We start from the raw sequence: 17,710 nt of genomic DNA on the forward strand, positions 1-17,710 counted from the left end.
TTCCCACTCTCCCACATTTTTATCTGTGCAAAGAATTAAACTCTACTGTAGCCCACTTCAGTTTGGCACAGCCAGGGTAACAAACCTCCTCCTTTTCCCCACATCTTTTTTGCTTTTTACTGTAAGTGCTTCGGGGTGGTGAGAGGCAGACACAATTCCTAGCAGAGTTGCCTTTGGAAATGTCTTTGCCATCCCAATATAGCAGTGAATAAGATTGTACAGAAAACCTGCTCTCACTTGGAGACACCAAGAACACCTAATGAGAAATAAGTTTTGATACAATGGAAACAGTTTTAGCAGATCTTATAGAGGTCTCAAAATGCGACAAATTTAGGGGGAAAAAAATTTACTTTATACCTGTAACACATTATACACATTGAAATTTATATATATTTTTTAAATCAGTGTTGATTACTGTTAATTACTTTTCTTTACAATGAAAAATAGAAGTTCTAATCAATTCAAGCCTTTACTATCTGAAAGATCATATCAGCTAATGTGACAGTGATCTCTGGCTCTTCAGAGAAAGAGGCTCTCAGCAGGACCTTGAGACATCCTGTTATAGCTCAGGGTAATTAATGCTTTCCTGTTACTGCTGTACTGTGGACCAGAACAGCCTTAATTAAAACCTTCTGCTATGGACTGCAAAGCTGGATTTTTATATAAATATGTGGATGAAGCACAAGTATTTTTTCATGTCAGTTTTCATTGCTAATTTCTGGCATGTAAATTGGATAAAAGGCTATCTTCCTTTCAAGTAGAGTTTGAGATCTGTATTTAAAATACCATTATGAGGTACATGCAAAAATAGCCAGAATTACAGAGAGGACCTTGAATCAGGGCTGACAAGAACTATATGACTTGGTAATCACCCCTGTAAAACAAATACAAAAAATGTTAAAAATACAGCCAGTTCAGAGATTGACATCTCAGGTAAACCACTAAAAACTTAATCTTTTCATCTTCCCAAAAATCTCCTTCTCAACTCCTGAATTCCCTCAGTGATTTTCTTAAAAATTGATTATTCAACCCGTTTCTGGTCTTTGTAAGTAAGTGCAAAATTTGAATTTGCTTTGATTTGAGGTTCAATCCTTCCTGGAGTGAAACTAAAAAGACAGGATATACATAAATGCCATTATAATGTAAAATACGAAAGCAGAAAAGAGCCAAAATTGCCTTAGCACTTCTGTGCAGCTTTCTGTGCAGCTTCAGCAGTTAATTGAGCCTGCAGTGTTTCTCTTTCATTTACAAAACTTCCAGGTACGGGGTGCGCCTTGTTTCTACCTTCTCACAAATCTGTGGGTAAATTGCAAGAGCTCTCTAGCTCTAACCCACATTTCCGAGGGCAGTGTGAGCTCCAAGCAGGCAGCGTTTGCCTGGTTTTGAGGGAGCAGAGACCAGACCCTGCCCTGGGGATCAGCAATGCTCCCACATGGAGCACGGTGGGACCCCTGCAGGGGATGGGGCTGGGCACAGCCCAGGCTCACAAACCCCATCAGCCCCACGGGAGAGCAGGGGGACAAAACCCAAAGCCCCAAAAGTGGCAGGGGACAAATTGCAGACCCCGTGTGCAGCTGCCAGTCCCACACAGGCTGGACCCCAGACAAGTCCCTGAAATAGTGGGAATGGGAAAACCTGTGTTTTTCAGATGAATGAGACAAGATTAATGTTTATCTGAAAACTGAGAAGAAAATAGCATTATTTGTTTTCTAGCTTAGTCTTTTCTATTATAGTATTTGCATTTTCTCATGTTTTGATGCTCATGATTTTCTCCAAGAACATAAAAGTCTGCTGCGGAAAATGGGGCAAGAGGCTGAGAAAAGAAAACATTGGAAAGAAGAGCATCTCACCATCTGTCCACTGTGGGGTTTTTCCTACTCATCACTCAGAAGCAGGGGCCAGTTTTGGATTCTTTGATCCTGAAAGGTTCAGAGTTCTAACTCAAAGTTATCTTTGTCTATGGAAAAAATAGCAGATGCTCTGCTAAGTGATGGCAGGATCCCAGAGATCATATTCAGAGCAGGAGCCACAAAGATAATTTAACCAGGATGTCACTCCTATTGTGCAGAAGAGAGAACGGGAGCCAAACCAAACTAGTTCCCAAGATCACAATTTAAATGGGGAGAAACAGCCAGAACGGGTTCTATTGTCCTTTTCTCCCTCATGTAGCATATGCACCATTTTTATTTCTTTTGCACAAATGAAACCCCCAGGTTATTCTTCTTATGCTACTGCATGGCACTGTTATGGAGGAAGCCATTCCAAGGAGGATTAATCTGGATAATCAGCTACAAACCATTTTTGTAATAGAACTTCTCCACCGTAAAAGTTTGCACTACATTATCCTTTTCCCCCCACGTGTCAGTAGTTCAGATTTTCTAAGAGAAGAAAAGGAAGTGTCCATGGCGCTGGGGAAGTGTCAGTGCTGTGCTGTGTGAGGCTCTGCTGCTGCTCTAGGTGTGTGCCCACGGTCAGGGACCCCTCTCATCGGCAGCACCCCAGGGGAATTGCTGAGCCCCAGCCACAGCCCGGGCTGCACCACGGAGGGTGGGCAATGCTCAGCAGCCCCTCACCAGCCCTTCTCCTTCAGCCAGGTTCTGAATGTGACATCACACCAGGAGGAAAGTTCACAGCTGCTGAAAGAGCCTGGACTTAATTTCAGCCTTTCTCATGCCAATTGCTAAAGCAGCTCAAGAGACAATGTTTGCATCAACTTAAGAGGCGCTTGAAATACTCTGGAGAGTGAGAGGGAGCTCCCATCGCTTCTGTAGTGTGAGAAAATACAGCACTGGTACCAGCCCAGCAAACCTTTAAGCTTTAAAATGTATCTATTTTTAAGTTCTGCGTAGACTCAAATAAGTTTATTGTATGAGGCTGTAAAGCGAGATGAAAAGAAAGATGATGTAGATGGGCAATTCATCTGCTGAGTAGAAGTGAGCTCATGTAAGTGGATGTAAATGACAGAGAAGAGGACAATATAGAGACAGAGAATTGCTGTCATTACCATAGCAACAGCAGCACAGCAATTATGTGAAACACCACAGATAGGAAAAAAAGATGACTTATTTTCACCTGGAATTTCATGTCTTATGGCATATTTGCTTTAACTCTAGGTATTACACACAGTGAGTGAATCTTTCCTTTTCCCATACCAGTTCAGTCTTAGAAAAGCTTGGGTTGGAAGGAGCCCAAGGATCATCTCCTTCCAGCCCCTCCCACCAGCACATGAGCATCCCTCAAGGAAAAAAATAGGATGCCTAAATATTATCTTTCTGGACTGACATTAGGGGCAAGTTATGGCCACATAAGCCATCAATGACTTAAAATCATCGAGGAACACAATTTTCTTTAGAAAAGTCAAGTGGGTTTATGCTGGAATGAAATAGCTATGAAACAGTTTTATAAAACAATTTTTGCAATAGCAAAGGCCTCAGCTTATCTTCAAAACTTGTTTAACTGTAAAGAGCCTTTTATAGCCACATAGATTCCAACACATCACCACAACTGCTGATAACTGCTGCCTTGAGCATGAAAAATGATCCTGTTAATATGCCATAAATCAGGATATCTTCTTGAACTAGAACAGAGTGCACTGCCAGTGGCACTGGAGGAGTGGTGCTCCCTGGGTGGAATTACAGTGGGAGGGGAAATGTTACCTGCTGACATCAAAGAGCACCTGCACAGCACTGCAGAGAGAGAAAGAGGAGAAAAACAATACATCTGCCTGGCCCTCTGTATTCATCTTCTCATTCAACCAACTCTCCAGCATGTTGACCTACATCTATTGCTGCCTTTCCTGGTTGAGGAAAAAAGACTTCCAAGCCTTTGAATAACAACACATGAGGTCTGCATTCACTTTAAGTGGAAAATATTACAAACTCCAACCTGTTTAAAACATTCAAACCATTACTATCCACTGTCATCACTCTTTCCATATTTTGTCCTATATTTCTTGCCAAAACAGAACCTGTTATATAAGTTTTTATGCCTCATTTGCATCTTCCTTCAAATACATTTCTATTAATTGATTTTTCGCTGTCTTCCAAATTTAGCTTCTGCCATTTTTTTTTCTTTTTTTCTTTTTTCCCCGCCCAAAACTTTTTGCAGTCTTCTGGTTTTGAATTAGCTCTTATTTAACATTTCCAGCTCAACCACTTGGCTGGCAGTAACATGCATTTTTGAAGAACAGCAGGGAAAACAGGCTGTCCCCTGGGACAGAGCAGGAAATGCTGCAGCATGTCCATGCCCAGGCAGCAGGCTCTGCACAGCTGCACTCAGGCTCAGCCTCTGCAGCCAGCACCAGTCCCACACAATTTCCAGCTCTGTCCATCTGCAGTCCCTGTTTTCAGCCCTCTGGGACAAACACCAAGTGCTCTGAGGAAAAAGGACATTAATTAGCAATAAGCCTGGGTGGGCACAGCTGAGGAGGAAGGAAAGCATCTCCAATAAGATTGTAAGTGTTTAGAGCTCAGGTTATGGGATTACAAGATGGAAAGCTTCATTGTGAAATCACATAAGCTTATATATTGTAAGTTTATAGAAAAGGGGAGAGCACGTGGTTCAAGATCAGACTGCTTCTGGCAGAGCTCTGGTCCAGAGAAATATCTGAGAGAATTTGCCTTGGGCTGCCACTGTCAGCACATCCTTTCCCAAAGACTCACCCCACTTCTGCCAGGCAGGAGATCAGGTAGATGATTTCAAAGAAAATAAAATATTTTGTGTCTGCCTCTTTGCACAGGAGTCTGAGACTGTACAATGAACAGATAAATGACCTTATGACAAACCCTTCAGCTTTGTGAGTGTCCTGAGTAACACTTATCACAGCTAGAATGGGAAGGAAAGACATCTTGTAATCTATTGAGTTAGAGGGGCAGAGGGGTCCACCACGGATATTCTGCATCATTTGGAGCTAGGACTATGCAGATAAAGCCACACAAGCCAAGGTTTCCTCTCTGCTCTCATTCCTTTCTGTGGATGCTGCTGTGCACCATGAAAAGGAGCAATGTCCCTCAGGCAAGGTTTGTCTCCCAGTCTCTGGTAGGAAAAGCTTTTTCTTTTCATAAAGGGAGAGTCACACCTGTCTGGACCTGAGTGATTAATTCTGCCTCCTCCTGAGAGCCTGGACAGGCTGCTGTGGAATTCTGCTGGAATTCAGACCATGGTAGCCCCTGTGCCCATTGAGCCAAGTTTAAAGTACCACTGGAGACAGGTGAGATTTTGTTTAACCATGGAAAAGCTCAGGCATTAAGATTTGATGCAAACCTACAGTAACACCACAGTTAAGTTATTCTGAAATTGTTTTGCTGAACTAAGGCATCAATAAAATTTTTCTTTTTTCTGTTGCTAATCATACTTAAACCTTCTCAAGATGATTTGTGATCATTCCCACAACATCATCAAAATGTACTGCCTTTCTTTACAAATAAGTATATGTTTCTACTGGGTTTCACCATTCATTGTCCTCATTTGCTTGGACACCTTACATTACCAGGAAAACATCACTACACAAATGATAGGATCTGCATTTTAGCAGACCCATGCTCACAACATTTGATTGCGTCCTGATGGAGAAAAAGTATTTTGTACTTGAGCTCCCTACCTGCCCAGGACCTGCAGCACTTCATGAGCCAAAAAGTGACATCTCCCTGGAGCTGTGGGCACAAATGCCATGCACAGTGGAGATTTAAGGAAAGAAATTGCACTGAAGACAGACAACAGACTCCTCACGGCCACAAGAAAAAACAGATAATTTCCTACAGTACCAAAGCAACCTTGAACAGAACCATAAACCAGCTGCATTTTCAAACCACCTGCAGGCAGCAGGGAGAGGACAAGAGTCAAAAAGAAAAAAATCCTCAAAATTATAATAGAAATACATTTTAATATAATTCAGAACTATAATGAGATTGTAAATTAAGATTTGCATAAACATATGGACATTTTCCCAGAGTAAAGAATCATTTTTCCATTTCATTCACAGAAAGGAATATATATTCGGGGAGGAAATCATTAGGAACAATTAATTTGTATGAACATACACAGTAATTTTTCTAATTTGGCTTTATAGCATTATCCACTGCAAAATAGCACTCCAAACAAATTAAAATGTTCAATTGCAGCTGCAACAATAATTTTTGGAAAGTACAATGTTAAAGTACTCACAAGGTCAAGGGAATCAGAGACACCTGAATGAGGCAGTGAAGTTTAAAGTACTCCTGAAGCTGGGAAATTACACACACAGACACATCTCCCACCTCAGGATGCTCAGGGACTGTTTTTCTAAGCAGCTGCTTGAGCTGCCATTATAAGCACTACTGAAGTCACAGCAAATTCAAAAGCAATTTTGATTTTCTTCTCTCAAGTGACACCATGTAGCTCCGGGTTAAATTACTTTCAGATGCTTTAAATGTAACTTAAAGCATACCACTTACAATCAGGAAAACATTATTGTTTATGAATGTTTTATAATGATACTATGGAAAATCCATCTTTGCTCAGATGATGGCAAAAAAAGAAAGATAGAAAAAAAGCCTTGGGATGCTCCTACTTGCCAGGTTACCCCCATTGAGTCAGGGGACTGCAATCAGCATTTTTATTTGTACCCAGCAGTACAGATAGGAAAATTACACTAACTTAAAATAGCTAACAACTCCAAAATTTATTCTTATTCGTTTTAAAAAAATATTAATAATTAAAACTTACTCCCAAAAGTGGATCACACATAATTTGCACATCTACAAAGCCTTGCAGGAGCTGCGAATATAGAAAGAATCAACATGCAGAGAAATTAGACTTAAAAATTTTGTAGCATTGTATTCACCTCAGTGGAGATACCATTGCACAGATTAGTAACTGATGAGGATTTAAATGTATTTCCAGACACTATGATGAAATGTTAGAGGAGGGCAGCCACCACACAAAGAGAGGGCGCGTTTGAGAGCGGAGTGGTGATGCGATGCAGCCGTGTGATGGAGCAGAGATAAAGCTCCAGCAGCTGCCGATGAAGACCGAGTGTGAACACCCCTGCCCAGCCTGAGGAGGAGCAGCACTGATGCTCCTGTTGGTAAAATTAACAGGCCCAGGAGGGGCAGCCAGCTGAGACATCGGCTGTTAGCAGGAGCCCTGCTGGCACCCACTGGGGAAAAACACCAAAGCTGTGGCAGCAAATCAGGTTGAGGGGTTGGGGAGTTCTGCTTTGGTTTTTTTGTGTTTTTTTTTTTTTTTTGAAGAAGTATACAGAGAAGTCAGCTCCATTTCAATGACTGCTTCCTCCAGATCTGAAAATAACTCACAGCCCTCTACGTCTGTGGCAGCCAACAGCTCAGGCCAAACCCAGCACATGCAGGGGACACGTGGGAACAATGGAGACCTGACTGGAAGCAGCTTGGAGGCAATGGGCAGGCAGTTGGCTACAGGGATAAGAAATCACTTTATGTTTTAAAAATGGTGACATTCCTATACACTTTATGGGTCTTGCCGAGGTTTTATCTTAATTAATGGATTTTTACAGTAATTACCAGAAATTGGGGTAACTACTTCATGGCAAAGTATCAAAAAATAAAACTAATACCCAGAACTGGTCAGCAGGTGTCACTGTCTTGTCATTGCAGCATGGCCAAAAGGACACAAATCATCAGCAGAAAATAAAATCTTATATACAAGTAAGAGGTAGGAGAAAGTCTGGACCATGAACCTTGTTAGTCAGCAGAACTGGAAGAACAGGATGTCACCATTTACTTTATTGTCCCCTCAGTTATAATCCCTGATTTATTCCGTTGGTTCCCTGAGGGCATTCCCAGCACTAGTAGGTGTCACTGACCACCCTGCAGATGTAGATGAGCTCTGGGAAAAATGTTCCTGGTGACACCAGACAGGTCTGTATGGTCAAGATTACAGTAACAGCTGGACTCTCTGAGCATCTTCTTCCATTCCACATCTAGGAAAATTCCAGTTTTGTGAATATGTGTATCTGCTACAGATACACTTGCTCACCTGTAGATGTAAGACAATAGCACTGTCTTCCACAATAAGCTCAGCATTTTATGGACATGGAATATTCTCATGCATAAAAATAGTCTGTTCTTCCCTAAGGTGGCCACATTACAGCAAACTGCTGAAAATCTCCACGCAAAAACTGCATCTTCCAGCTTGGTGTGCCTGAGAGCTGTCTAACTACAAACACTCAAACCACGAGAGGTGTCATACCCAGAGAATGAATAATGCAATGTCTGCATATGTGCTGCCAGAAGGCTGAAACAAACGCCTCCAAAATGCGTCAGGATGCACAGCAGCACGAGCAGCACCATGGGAGAGGCAGCCCAGCTCTGAATGAGCCCCCGAGCCAGGAGCATTCCCCACCAAACTGTGAGAGCGGGATCAGCCAGGAGCATTCCCCACAGACAGGGACAGCAGGATCAGCCAGGAGCATTCCCCACAGACAGGGACAGCAGGATCAGCCAGGAGCATTCCCCACCATGGACAGCAGGATCAGCCAGGAGCATTCCCCAGACAGGGACAGCAGGATCAGGCAGGAGCATTCCCCAGACAGGGACAGCAGGATCAGCCAGGAGCATTCCCCACAGACAGGGACAGCAGGATCAGGCAGCCCCTGATCTCCCCTGATCAGGAGGGCCCTGCTCTCACTCCTTCCTTGGCTTGGGAAGTTCTCACTCTGAGGAAACCTGAAGTGAACCTGAGACCTGAGCTGGGGAACTCCAGCTTGGGGTGGCACAAGGTCAGAGATGCCCAAGGTGGGCTGGGGGCTGCTGCCTTTGTCCACTTGCAGCTGCTTTGTCACCTGCTTTGTCACCTGCTTGCTGAAGGGACAGATGTGTAATTATGTAAGGAACTCAGAGGGAGATAGATTGCCATGGACATTCAGTATGAGCTTGTCTACCTTGGCCTTGCTCTTTTTCCTTCCTCTCCATCTAGATTAATCTGTGCCTTCTCATTCCAAAGAAAAGATTAGTGCTGGATCAAAATTAATCTGATACTTTTTCATACAGTGCTGGTATTGCTTATACTGATACTCATATACTTATACTTGTATGATAGCGCCACTAGAAATTTTGGATTTAATAATAGAATACCAGGATAAAATAAAGAAAATTCCCCTGCTTATCGTTTAAATAAATTCTGAGTAAGGATTACAGCATCAAGAATACTTTGCAGTTAGGTATTACAATTTAAAATAGCTAAGGGCTGTTAATATTGGTCCTGTAAGCTCTCCTGTGTGCAGTGTTTGTTGACACTAATAAACAGCTGCAAGCTCAGTCTCTTATGAGGACAGCACCAGTCAGGTACTTTTGTAAAGGTACTGCTGGTAATTACAATTCAGAGAAGCTGTGATTGACTCAGAGTAGAAGATTTTAAAAAGACTAAGTAGCTTTGAATATATTAATTTGAATTCTTATTCTGGAACAAAGTATTCTGGCTTGTAACTCTTACAGAAACACATGCAATTATTGGGGTTTTTTTCATGACAATTTTACTTCCATTAAAGCTCTGGAAAACCCATCAATATTTGTCAAATGAAAAAGGCTAAAATAATAGAGAAAAATGTATTGAGCAGTTGTATAAATTGAGGGAAGAAAATCTACCAAGCTTTCCTGATCACAATTTTACAGTCAGATCTCAATTTCAATTAAGTTACAAGCCCAGCATTATAAGCATTGTTCAGTAATATAGCAAGTGACAGCTCCTGTCCCAAAGAGATCAGCTTATTAATAGAATTTGATTTATAAGATGCAGTAATTATATTATGCAGGAAACTTGCCCCTAATGATGCCAAGAGCTGTACATTGATCTCTAAAATGGAATTCTTTGCTAGTATTTAGTTACACATTCTCTGATTAATGCATTTGCAATCTATGGATGTTCACAGTGTAGGACCAAAAGTAATTTCAGATAACCTAACTCATTTTTCAACAAAAAGCAAATGGATTTGTTTGTCTATTTATTTAAACAAAATTATTGGGGGTAAAAACCTTATTTCCTGTAGGACCAGGACCAGAAACAGCCAGTGCCTGTGGGGTCCTTAAAGGGGTCTTGCACAGTCTGAAATGATGAAATCCAACTGAAAACAACTGGACTGGATTGGATGAACCAGGATTCAAAGGGCTGGAGAAGGGAGTGACTGGGCAGTGTGTGATGGTAGAAATGCCCCCTTGCTCTGTCACGTGGGGTCATATGGAGAACTGCAATATGTTTGCATTTAAAAAAAACTCCCACTTCCTTGAAAAATAAAACATACCAGGGAAGGCAGGTGGAGCATGTGAATTCTGGTGTCATTTAGAAGTACTTCTGAAGAACATGGGCTAAAATGTCATAACATTATCTTTAACACCATTAAACATTCTAAGAATTCAATAATCAATGTACTCCTTTCAATTACATAATTAAAACTCAGAATAAAATAGTATTGCTGTTTTATGACCATCATTACATAATGAGTGGTTTTATGGCAATCTCAGCTAATTCTGGATTTGGGTAATTTTAAAAAGCTGATTTCCACAGTATCATTCATGATTTTGATTCAGAATTCTTCAAAATAAAGAGGAATTCTCTCAAAGATGTTGTTTGTGGTTTCCTCTTTTAAAAATATTTTAGAGGGATTTTCCTTTTGAAAATGTTCAATGAAAGCTTGAAAACTCGGAAACTGTAGAGTGAAAATTTTTTTAGAGGCATGAACAGCCAGCTTCAAGCTGACTAATAGAAATGCTCAGCACAAAGTGATTCTTAATGAAGATGATAAGCCCCAGAAAACAACCATTTATGGGCAATACATAACTTAACAGAAAACAGCAGCTCAGTCACAGAGCCCTGCCTCCCACACGCCGCATTCCCTGCTGTGCATCTCAGGATCTGGAGCATGAAAGACACAGCCCGAGGAAGAGAAGGGAAAAAAAGTGGAAAGAAAGAAATCTGTGTGTCTCTATTGTGCCTCTCAGACACCGGTTCCGTGTGAGCAGCTCTGTCCTGGAGTGCCTCCGCATTTCCCTGGAGATGCTGCAGCCCTGCAGCCTTTCCTCCTCCATCCTCCATCCCTGTCCCCTCCCAGCCTCACCCCTGCTGCAGGGAGCTGCTGTCAGTCCCTGCAGGTTCAGCTCTGTTTCGTTTAAAATAACATCAGCAAACACAAATCCTGCCCAGAGCACCCCTGGGCACCCCCAGGAGCCCCCAGGCATGGCTGCACTGCTGTTACACCCCACAGTCACAACCACAGAAACACCCACGCCTCACCCAGCAAGAGGTCTGCTTCTGGACATGAACAGCTAAGGAAACAAATTACTGGAAAGCACTATTTGGTTTTCTGATTGATTACATGTTGATTGATTAACCTGCCAGGCTGAGTCCAGCAGCAGAAAACAGCGAAGAGATGAGGCAAAGCAAAAGGATCATATTTCACATCTGAACTCCTGATCAAGTTGAGAGGCTCCTCTCAGTTCTGAGAGTCATGAAAAGAGATTTGAAATAAAACCCCCACACATACTGCACTTCAACCCAAACAGGCTGCAGTTCAAGCTGTCCTCCATACACTGGGAGCAGCTGTGTATGGATCTGTGAATATAAGGCTCTCATTATATTTTCATGTTCCTTTTCTGGACTCTGAACAATGTCTTAACTTATGCTAAAACAATATGCTGGAACCATTCATTCATCTCACTTTTCAGGTTCCTAAACATTTGCTCCTCCCCTGGTTTTGATATTCTGGTTTCTGTTTTCTTTCCTGCCTGCACATGAGGTAAAACCAAAGACTTTTGCATAGTAAGCAGCAAGAGATTCCTTCAGGAAAGTTATCATTCAATGTCTTTATGCAATTCTCTTCAAATGTGAACACATTGGTGTGTGTTTCCACAAATCTTCCTACCTTTTATAGCATTTAATAGCTTACTCTTAAAGCAGAGGCACTCCACATAGTGCCACAGCCAAAAAGTACATTAGTGAATTCATCTAAGAGAAGTGTGCTGTTAAGTAACATGCAGCCTAATTAATGTAAATGCCATGGTGAGAACATGCTGACATTGTTGAAGTTCATGATCCAGCTGCATTATCATTTCCAACACTGCAATGTTGAGAAAACCCAAGAAACTTGGTTTTCTGCATTCTGGCACAGCATTTTCACTGGGCATCTTTCAGAGACAGCTGAACTGCCTTTCTACACTCCAGTAAGGAGCACTGTGTGAATTTATCATGGAATTTGGGACAATAGATTAACTTTACCTACAGCCTTGAGCAGATTTTAGCATTCTGATAGAGGTCTCAGAGAGGTGGGGAGGCCTGGCCTGTCTCCATGCCTCCATCCTCTCACAGGCATATTATATCATTACATTTGTGCACATAACCAATATTTAATGCACAACATTACAAAGAAAGAGAGCCCTTTTGCCAGACTGAGCTGGACCATGCAAAAAGCAGCTGTCTCCTCTCACCCATGGATGTTCTGTGGCTGGAGCACCACTGACAGTTCTGGTGGAGATAAACAGGGGAAGGCACATGCACTGTCTTGGTTCTTCTCAGTAACAGCAGAGGAAAAAAGCACCCATGCTGCCTGCTAGGCAAAAGAAGGAAATGCTCTTCAAAGTTTACCAGGGAGCTGTTCTATGGAATAATTGCTTGTCATTTCTGTATAATTATGTTTTTAGTGAAACTGCTCTTCAGACAAGGTATGAGATCTGAAGCATGGGCACTTCTCACCCTCTTGTCTGGGTGCATGGCAATGAAGGAGGCTGTTTGAAAAGTCAGAAATCCACGTCAGCAACACACAGTGCTCTCACAGAAAATGAATAAAAGAACATGGTGCTCTAAATGGCCAAAGAACAGCCAGTGATGAGTCTTGGTTCGTTTCATCAGGAGTGCTTTTGCTGCTAATTTTCATGGTCCAGAATGAAGGGCAGTGCTTTAAAAGCAGCAGAAAATCACAATGAAAACAATGCAACATCATGGCCTTGGTTCTTGCTGCACAAGGCAGGAATCATTGCCATCTTATTTCAGCAGGGCTGAACAGCCCTGACTCACAAATGCATTCAGCCACCAAAGGACTTTTCCACTGGGAAAATGAAGCTCATACGTTCCAGCCCGTCTCCAGCAGTGCTGCCATATATTCCTTTTCTACCTAAGTGTGATTCATTTTACACTTTTAGAATTTCCTTTCAGCTACAAGTCCTGCACAGGGACTGCTAGTTAGAAAGGATAAAGATGGCAAGCACAGTTGGCCATCTTGCCTAAAGCCACTCAGACCCAGCCTTTTGAAACCACAGCAACACAGATTACACAGGCCAAGGGAGATCTGATACGGCCCCAGGCAGACAGACAGACAGACCTTTTCCTCTCATGGCTTTTTGTATGACCAGACAATTACTTTGAAGATTATACACTGGGGAGAGATTTTCTAGAGATCTTAGATATGCTCTAAATTCCGAAACAAAGGCACAGATCCTAAAAAAAGTGCTCAGCGTTGGAAAAATACCAAATATAAGACACTACAATAAAATCACCTTTTATGAGAAAATGGAATTGTTAAACCGTGTTTTTTTGGGTTTTTTTTCCCTTTCCTGTAATTTGTGTTTTCACTGACAGTGCATCTCTGTCAAAGAGAAACAGATTTATTTGTGAGTGACCTCCTTGGACAGCCTTTCTTTTGTTGTTGAAAAACACAGAAATGGGAGCATCAAGAGTGTGCCTTATGCCACCCAATCCAGCCTTTCAATGCAGAGCAGTTGGTTTCAGAAAGATAGCAGCTTCAAAGAAATGTTGGCCTAAATTTCAATTATTCTGCTATAAAGGAATTAAATTACATGTCCAAAGGAATTTTAAGCTGCTCCAAGCCAATGTCTACGTAATTTCAACTCTGTAGGTTTGATGTGAGATGTTTGAGACATGTCCAAACTCTCAGCTCTGAGTTACCTACAGAAACCCAAACAATTGTGGGTCTTACTGAGATGACACCACAATTCTTAGCTGCTAAACCATCCTCCTTTTCTCAAGGTCACTGAAAATTCTTTCCAGTGAAATTAACAGAGGATTTGGAAGACCAGAAAGTTCTGATATCAATTTGAAGTCCACAACGAAAGTTACAAAATGATAGGTCTATTTTAAAGCTAATCACAGCTTTGTTGCTCCTCATTGAGTATGTACAAAGAACCTTTGGTTGACTACACAGCAGCTAATTTGAGGATACCAATATATTATACTACTTCTCCAAGGATTTTTTAAACTGACCCTTTATTGCCTCTTTTTATCTCTTAAAGCTAATGTCACTACAGCCCTGGCAGAGTGTCACTGGGTAAAGCTTCCAGCACTCAGTAGCCTTTGGAAGAGCATTCCCATGGTAACACTTCAAATCCTGATGGCTCCATCCTTTCAGCACAATAAGCTTAATATCAGATGCTTGAGCCATCTGTCCAGCTCCTCAATTAACATAGTTAGCTACTGAAACTTCAGCAATTACTGAAATCGCACTGCAATCAAGGAACAAATCCACAACACAAAAGCAGGACAAAGGAAACCTTAAAGCCATATTCAAGCAGAGCTGGTATGAGTGAAAAGAGAAGGAGAACGACTTCATCCAGAATTAAATGCAATTAGAACCTAATCTGGCCCATAATATTGGCCTCAAGTCCTCATTTGGACTGTGAAGCAGCTGGAATCCTGTTCTCATTCCTGGAAATTACTGTGGTGCAAGGAAACAGAAAACCAAGCTCAGCACTTGTGTCCTCTATAAATAAACTTGAGAAACACCTTGGGACTGAGACGAAAGCAGAGCAGCCTAAGGCTCGGCCATGAGAAGGAAGATGCCCTTTTCTGCTAGCTTTGGACCTGAGGTAAATACCGTGCAGCCATCTGGATATATGAAAAACCTGGTAGGTAAAAGCACACCGAGCACAATCAAACCCGGGATCTTGGATCTGGAGCGCACATCACTGGGTTAGAGCATAAACAGGGCTGGGGGGCCAGCAGACAGCACAGCTCTGGGGAGCCCAGCAGGCAGCACAGGAGCCAGGCTGGCTGGGCTCGCTGCAGTGCCAGCCCTGCAGGTCCTGGCTGCTCTCCTGCAGGGCAGGGCCCCCTCCCCTGCCTGTGAATTCAGAGCTCTTCAGCCAGCTACCTGCAGCACCCCAGTAGTCTTCAGAGAGACACAGGCATTTCTAAAGCATGACTTATAGGGCACTTTAGGCATTTACTGTAGAATAAGACAAATCATTCCCTATTTCTCTCCATGGGCTATAAAAGCACTCTGAACGCTCAGCTCAGATATCTGTACAGTGGATATCTAAATTAAGGCAGCAGAGTCCTACCTTGGAGTACTCTGGTGATTGAGTGAACTGTTCCTCCAGACCCAGGGGCCAATTCCCTCCTGACCCAGGGGCCAGTTCTTCCCTGAGTCAGGGCTCAGTCCCCCCCACACCCAGGGCTCATTCCCCCCAGACCCAGGGCTCAGTTCCCCCCGGACTCAGGGGTCATTCCCCCCACACCCAGGGGTCATTCCCCCCACACCCAGGGCTCCGTTCCCCCCAGACCCAGGACTCAGCTCCTGCTCTCCCCTCTTGCTGTCCCCAGCACACTCTGTTCCCACCCCAGAGGCAGAGATGCTGACAAAAGGCAGACTCTGACCCAGATTCTCTAGGCTGGCTGGCACCTAGACATTTACCTATTTGTAGCTGTTACTCTATTACCTGAAGAAGAGCGTATTGTGGAGGAAATCCTGTTTCTCCTTAGAGGGACACAGGGGATTTTGACAGCACAAAACTCCCCAGGCTTCCTTGAAGGGCCATGTTGCTCTCTACTTCTGTGTTTGTGCTAGACTATTAAGTCTGCTCATTATTACAAAAGACATTTTTCTAGCTGGAGCTATTCACAGCACAACATTAATTTTCTCCTCATTTCGTATGAATGTATTGATTTGACCACAGCTACAACCCATGATGTGTTTTGCTGCTATCACACTCAAGTACTTGAAATAATATTACCATGTAAAACAGAGCTATTAACTGCAGCCTAATATCTACCAGCCAGTGGTGTGTGATGGAAAAGCAGGGAACTATCCCAAAGGGAAAACTCAAAACATGTAAATATAGTTTAGTCATTCAAATAATTGTAATTGTTTTCAATAACATTCAAATGCAACATTCAGATTATGAAGTTAATTCTCTGTACCCACTCATCCATGGGGTTTTTAGTTATCATAAACCCCAGCTATTACAAGGTTCTTTGTACAGCTGAACAGTAAATGAGCCATATGTGCCAGACTGACCTTTTGTCACATTCTATTTATGAACTCAAGCCTTAAAACACATATCTAAAATCCATTTAATGTTGATATAACACTGTCTAGCTTCTTGCATCAGAGAGATACCCCATCTTTTACTCCTGTGTACCATTAATACTGGGACTCTGCTATTAAAGAATAAAACTATTTACCAGCTATTGCAGATCTTGGAGAAGTATCTTGGCTGGAGCCACTCTTCATTTTTGTTGTCTGAAATTGCAATATTTTAGTGCCTTTAACTCCTGCCAGCAATGCCAGCCACATGTTTCTGACTGAGAGAAACCGTTTGTAATGAAAACCTGAGTATGGTTTGGGTCCACCCTGCTGCCCACAGGATTAGCTTTGCCTCTGAGTGCTGTCTGGGACTGCATCTTTCCCAGGCAGAAATCCGTGCTGCTCCCCAGGGAGCCTCACTTGCTCTGTCCTGCAAATCAGTTCTGATCCTCCTGGCTCTGCTGGGGCAGAGATGGATGAATAATTAATGCCCTGCCTTCATATCCAACTATATTTACCAGAGAGTGGTTTTTGCAGCTGGCATAGTGCTGGTGTTTGTTTGGAGTTTTTTTATTTACCAATACATGATTTAAATTTTATTTTCCTTTGCATTTTCACTGTGGCAATCACACAACCTGCAACTGCAACTGAACTGAAAACAAAAAAACTGTTAATCCTGTGCAGGTCCATAACAATTCAGGGCCTCAGTTTTGAATTTATTTATCAGCAGATTGTTATTAAATCAGACAAACATATGTATACATTAAACACTTCAGTGACCCAGCATAGCCCTAGGAACTAAACCATAAACCAGCACACGCACAAGCTTTCTAACTCATTACCAAATTGTCCACAGGATACCAGAGGGCAGAGTTCTGTTTGAATCTTTAGTAATTTTGCATTTCAAACTAGCTTGTTTGGAAGCATTAAATTGTAGAAATTCTTACTTTGATCAGTTTTACTTCACAGTATAAATTCTACTGCTAAAAATTTTTAAGACTGTTTTTAATACTTTAGTATTTTTGCACAGTTTTTAAAATAAGATGAAGCTTATTGTTATTAAATTTCCAGAACATTTTATGAAAATACTAACTTTAATTTTTAAAGAAGTGAAAGAAAAGGTAAAAATTTCCACAATCTTTAAAATTATTAATTTTCAATTTTCTGATGTTAATCCAGTGTCATGATTTGCAGACCATATTAATAAACTTAAATCTCTTGGGGTTGCCATTTCTACCCCAATATCCAACTTTTATGGAAACTGGAGAGGCACAGAGGCTCCTTCAGTCCCAAGCCATGACCTGAAAAATGATGTTATGCTACTCAACTGGTACAACAGGGTGCAGCAAAAATGTTAATTGGCCTGGTGCTGACAGGCCAACAAGGAAAGCAGCAGCCCACTGGAGAGGAGGAAATTCCCAACCTGTTACCCCTTGCAGCTGCTCTCGT

Source organism: Pyrgilauda ruficollis, unplaced genomic scaffold (assembly GCF_017590135.1).
Source record: "Pyrgilauda ruficollis isolate IOZ18807 unplaced genomic scaffold, ASM1759013v1 scaffold9, whole genome shotgun sequence".
NCBI classification, from domain to species: domain Eukaryota; kingdom Metazoa; phylum Chordata; class Aves; order Passeriformes; family Passeridae; genus Pyrgilauda; species Pyrgilauda ruficollis.